This window comes from Schistocerca americana, chromosome 6 (assembly GCF_021461395.2).
Source record: "Schistocerca americana isolate TAMUIC-IGC-003095 chromosome 6, iqSchAmer2.1, whole genome shotgun sequence".
Taxonomy (NCBI): domain Eukaryota; kingdom Metazoa; phylum Arthropoda; class Insecta; order Orthoptera; family Acrididae; genus Schistocerca; species Schistocerca americana.
In genome coordinates this window covers 270856245-270862853 of record NC_060124.1, presented here as the reverse complement: position 1 = coordinate 270862853, position 6609 = coordinate 270856245, and positions in this window count along the sequence as shown.

Here is a 6609-nt window from a genome sequence, read left to right as displayed (position 1 = left end):
TTAATAGTCACTCATTTGCAAAACCTCTAAACTTTAAGTTCTATAGGGAAATTCCGCAAGAATGTGCAGCAATAGAGTCGGTAGCAAACATCATGGAAGATGTGGAGTGTTATAACAGTAGCATCATGCAGGCAGTGAGAGGTAAAATTAAACTTCCCAAATGCTCTCGGCCTGAAAATTTGCAGCAGGAGACGAAAATAATTTTAAAGCCAGACAACTAATATTTTACAGGAGACAACTAGATGTCTAGAATATCCCTTATATATATTTGTCAAATTACTGGATGAAAGAAGGCTTAGAAGATTACAATGCAGATTTAAATTAAAAGTTAAAAATTTAGCTGTATACTAAAGAAAACGTTGTTTTCTGTGTGTAAATGAGTATGCGGAAATTAATAAAGTATTTGTACGACAATATTAGCTTGTATTTTTCGCAAACCAGTAAAAAATCTTAAGAAGTTTTCTGTTCACTATCGTCCGCATACGTTTATTTCGGATATGGGAGACTGATGGTTGCGTGACCTTGAAAAGTAGTCGAAACTAGGGTACCTATATGATGGAAATCTACGTTGTTCTACTGGATGACTGTCTGGTCTTCGTAAGCAAATTATATTTCATATTCAGTATGGTATGTGAGATAATGACTAACGTGCCACAAAAATTTGGACAAGATAAGATAGAAGCAGATGTCTTGATGAAAACAGGGAGGAAGAGATTAGGAATAGCTGGATGCTTGTGAAGAAACTGTGAGACAGCAAGGAATGAAGTTTAATGTAAACAAATGTGATATCCTGATAACATTTAGAAAGAAAAATAGACCACTAGCAGAATAAGGACTGTAGGTGAACAACTGAAGAAGGCGGAGAGTTTCTGCTACTTGGGAAATGAAACAGAAGAAAATGGAAGAAATGAGAAAAATATCGGTGAACGTGGCAGACAGGCAGAAGCATTCCTGCGAAGTGTTAGGAGCCTGATTTGTAAAAAAGTCGTCCCACAAAAAAGCAAAGAAGTGATATATAGAAGTTACTACATCCCAATACTGACCTATGCATCCGAAACATGGCTAATGAAGAAGAGAGATGTAAGCAGTTTACAGGCATGTGAGATGAAGTTTCTCAAAAGTAGGATAGCAGTAACAAGGAGAGATAGGATGAGGAATGAAAGGGCAATGGAAATAGTGAAAGAGAAACCTGTACTGAGCAGGATAGAAACACAAGGTTAAGGTGGCATGGGCACTTAAGGAGAATGGAAAACAAGAGGATTCCCAAAAAAGATACGTAAATGGAGACGCGAATGAAATGAACACGAGGAATACTATGGGAGAGACAGCTGACAGCTGTGGAGGAGAATACTGACGCGAGGACTGGACCGAGAGAACACAGAAAGATGGTGGGAAAACAGGATCAGATGTCTAGTCTTATGTCGCAAACAGAAGCAGCCTGTGGCTGGGAACTGGTGCAATATGATGGTGTGTATATGCCGTACAGGACTGTCTGCTTTTAATAGAGCATTTTTAACGGCTGGAGCGGTTTGATGACTGGCTGTTTGTTGCGGAATTTCCGTGTAGTTCGTCTGCGTTGTAATCGATTTTCCAGTTACGTTACTGTGGTCGGATACTTGCTCTAGGGACAAGAGTGGATAAGATGAAGAATCTGAGAAACATGTTTATTGTTTGCGGTTACTACGACTGCAAAAGCATCACCATCCCAGCAGTTTTCTTTGCTAGCGGAAAGAACAGAGTAAAATCTAGTAAGAGGAGTGCAAATAATAGCTGTTGATCTCTGGGGACCTGACTATCTTGCAGGCAAACATATAAAAACAATGAGGAGTCAATATGTTGAGCAGACTTAATGCGTAACCTGTTAATGAATTACAAGCTGGTCACATGATCAGGACGTCGCTTTTTCGGTGTGTTAGCTTAGTGCTCCATCGCTACAACAGATAACATTATGTGTGCTAAACTATCACCACGACACGCTAACGGCAATATGCAGTTGTAAAATACCCGAGATTGCCCTTCATGTTCGATCCAATCTACAATCATTTATCACCTGTATAACACGCTTCAGGTTTTCTTAGTGTATGTTATGTATGAAATAAGGGATTCGTTCATCAACTTGAACCACCTTCAGGTTTGATTAACAGATGTGAGGTATACCTATCAAGAGAAAATACGATGGAAGTCTATTTTTTTTACTGTGGAGATGGTAAACTAGCCCAGTATTTAGATATATATAATGTTCGAACTGGCATCAGACTAAAATGCTAGCTGATTCTCGACACGTCACATATTCTTTGAGTATTATATGGATTGTGATGCAGAGCCATCACATCAGCATAGCATGAACTACTATTCTGCAGCTCGCTTTAGGTAGCTGAATCGACGTCTTTGTGTACGGAGCCGTGACACCCCGGATTTTATTTGAATGAGGGATCACTGATCAGTTTTAGTCTGCTGATTACTCGTGATTATACCGTATAGGTATGTGATCAAAAGACATCGGCTGTTTACTGTCTATTAACCGTATACAGGGTACTACAGGAAATATGCACTGGTCAAGCAGGCAGGTTGTGTAGCCACGAACGGCACATGTGCAATGTCCTCAAGCGATCCGTAATCGTATGATGTTTCAGGAAACAGTGAATCGAAGGCTTTCCGAGTCCGGCAATAGTTATTCAATTTCTCATATAAATGTAGGATAGCGTCTTTTATTAGTAATCAGAATGCCCTTGGTCCCGGGTTCGAACCCCTCCACCGCTTAAATTTTGAATAAAAATCAGCAGCATTAGCTGCCGGAGACTTCCAGCATAAGAAGTCGCCCTCATTCTGCCAACGCCCTTGTCAAAGAGGGCGGCGGTGCGGACAGAGTTTCAGTGCACCCTCTTGCCCCTGGGGTAATGAAGCAAGACTGAAGAAAATGTCAAATGATGCACGATGTTCGAAATTCTGAGAAAAATAGGAGTAAGCTATACGTAAAGACGCGTAATTTATAATATGTGCAAGAACCAACAGGAAACCTTAAGAATGGAAGACCAAGAGGCAAGTGCCCGGAATGAAAACGGTATTCGCCCCTGCTGTTCATTCTATACTTTCGAAGAAGCAATGACGGAAGCAAAAGAAATGTTCAAGAATGAGATTAAAATACAAGGTTAAAGGATATCAATGTTTAGATTCGCTGATGACATTACTATCCCCAGTGAAAGTGGGGGAGAATTACAGGATTCGCTAAACGGAATGAACAATCTAATGGGTGCAGAATAAGAACTGAGAGTAAATCGACGGAAGAAGAAATAAATGAGAAGTAGCAGTAATGAGAACAGCGAGAAACTTAATATCAGGATCGATGATCACGAAGTAGATGAAGTTAAGGAATTCTGTTACGTATGCAGCAAAATAAATCATGATAGGCGGAGCAAGGAGGACATCAAAAGCATACTAGCATTGGCATAAAGGGCCTTCCTCGCCAAGAGAAGTCAAACATCGACCTCAAGTTGAGGAAGAAATTTCTGAGAATGTACGTTTGGAGCACGGCATTGTATGGTAGTGAAACATGGGCTGTGGGAAAACGGAAACGGAAGAGAATCGAAGCATTTGAGACGTGGTGCCACAGAAGAAAGTTGAAAATGAGGTGAGATGGTTTGGCGCAGAATCAACGAGGAAAGGAGTACATGGAAAACACTGACAAGAAGAAGGCGCAAGATGGGAACTGTAGAGGGGAAAAACTGTAGAGGAAGGCAGAGACAGGAAAACATCCAGCAAATAATTGAATTGTTTGTTTCAGAAACTAGTCAAGCACCACGTTTGTCCATTTTGGGAAAACACAGAAAACTGCCTACCATCATGCTAAATGTTTCGGTAGTGACTTCGGTATTTTTTTCTGAAAGTAGTATATATTGCAAGTCATTGTATCAAAGAAAAAATATTTTGGGTTATTTAACATTGCTATCAATGGAACGAAAAAAAATTTTACTTAACTGGTTTCTGCAGTAAACGAGAAGAGCAAACGTAGTTTTATTGGAATAATTCTCCAAATTTTTAGGATTTACAAATAAAAAACTTTGACGTTCGCCGATGACATTGTAATTCTGTCAGAGACAGCAAAGGACTTGGAAGAGCAGTTGAATGGAATGGACAGTGTCTTGAAAGGAGGATATAAGATGAACATCAACAAAAGCAAAACGAGGATAATGGAATGTGGTCGAATTAAGTCAGGTGATGCTGAGGGAATTAGATTAGGAAACGAGACACTTAAAGTAGTAAAGGAGTTTAGCTATTTGGGGAGCAAAATAACTGATGATGGTCGAAGTAGAGAGGATATAAAATGTAGACTGGCAATGGCAAGGAAATTTGTTTACATCGAGTATAGATTTAAGTGTCAGGAAGTCATTTCTGAAAGTATTTGTATGGAGTGTAGCCATGTATGGAAGTGAAACATGGACGATAAATAGTTTGGACAAGAAGAGAATAGAAGCTTTTGAAATGTGGTGCTACAGAAGAATGCTGAAGATTAGATGGGTAGATCACATAACTAATGAGGAAGTATTGAATAGGATTGGGGAGAGGAGAAGTTTGTGGCACAACTTGACCAGCAGAAGGGATCGGTTGGTAGGACATGTTCTGAGGCATCAAGGGATCACCAATTTAGTATTGGAGGGCAGCGTAGAGGGTAAAAATCGTAGAGGGAGACCAAGAGACGAATAAACTAAGCAGATTCAGAAGGATGTAGGTTGCAGTAGGTACTGGGAGATGAAGAAGCTTGCACAGGATAGAGTAGCATGGAGAGCTGCATCAAACCAGTCTCATGACTGAAGACCACTACAACAACAATAACAAATAAAACTAGTATATTTGGAAAAGTACGGAATTTCTAATGATATTGAGACTACATTACTAATCATCACGGTAGGGGCTACTCAATCCTCATAAACAAATCCCACAGCGCATTCTGCCTCTGTAGGATGCCACTATAAAATGCTGTCATAAAATGTTGCATACCCCAACAGGTAAGATCTTAAGGCATTTAGGTCTCGCAACTTCTGGATATTGATGGGAACCTAAAATAATAAATAGGGAATTAGGGTTCAGACCTAAACACGAATGGAGAAGGGCCAAAAAATATATTATTTCAGACTGCACTACATTATCTTAGCTGAACGTTTGAATGAAAGAAAATAGTTAAACCTAACAGTAATTTTTGTGTAATTTGCCTAAAATGTTACATTATTTATAAAGTTACTTTTCCTGAAGGGTTGACCAAATTGGTGGGTAAGTTAGGAGCAGGCTCTGTTTTCAGCAGTGTGAAAGTTGACTGAATGATTCCATCAATACGTGGCTTTACGGCCACTTTTCCATGTGTATTACTGTTATAACAAAGTTGTTTGTATGTGGATATCTTGAATCTCTCCTTTTGGTCTTTAGGAGCACCTCTATCAGAAGTTTCGTCTGAGTTTTTAAGCTTTTTGCATGCATGAGGCCACCATGTTTTGAAACTTCTGATATCTTGAAAGGAAACTTTGTGAACAGTAAAACGATTTGTTTTACTGGCTTTCAGTGTAAGTTTCATATATTGCTCTGGTGTATAAATTCGATCCACTTTTTTCACGATACGGTTTATAGTCCCAAAGTCTCTGTCATTTGGTGAATACGAGTGACCACGAACAGGGAAGTTGTGGGTGATACTGTCAAATCGCCTTTTGTCGCAGAGGTTCATCAAAAACCTAACAACGGTGTGGATCTTGTTCTGTCCTGATGGAACATCACTAAAAAGATTCAGTCTATTTACTGGATATTTCAGTCTCTATGTAATTCAATAAAAACTACACACCTCATCTGAAGACTTGTTACCTTCACCATCATGATAAAGGTAGGTTTTGGACTTGTTGCTCTTCAAATCATGAATACTAAAAACGTTAACCCATAAATTCCGCATGTAAAAGATTTCCTGAACAGTAATATTTGGGAGCGGCAAGTTTTGCATATAATCAAAACACAAAGCGGCGGTCTATTCGCCATCATTTTGAGACACTTCTTTCATACTAATATAAAACGTTTTGTCCCTCCTCTTTTGTACAATGAGCTCTGCAGTTGCCGTACATTTTGCATTATCATTCAAGGATTTATCTTTCAATTTTGCGTTTAGGCTTTCACATTCACTGCATACATCAACCTGTGGTCGACCGTACCCAAAGTTTTCATGAAAATAAGAACAGCAAAAATGGTAGTTGACAGTATTTTTTAAGTCAGGGTTGTCATTAATGAACATCTCATAAAGTTTTGTGACAGTTAAACGAGCATCCAAATACTTTTTGTGTTTCCCACCACAATGGCTCTCTTTAACTTAAAATTTTTCAATATACTCGTGGATATGTACACAAATGTTGCCAGGAAGAGTGTTGCCACTCCTGCTCTGGTGCCTCATGTCTTTAAGGCTAGTATTTTGAGGTAAAACGGCAAATTCTCCCTAATCTGTTATGTGACGTACCATGGATTTCCATAAACACATTCTTGCAAACATGATTTAGTACACCGCCAATCTTTACATTATAGGAGTGATGTCTTTTAAAACTGCCTTCAGTACGCCAACCACTTTCTTTGCCTGACCTTTTTTCT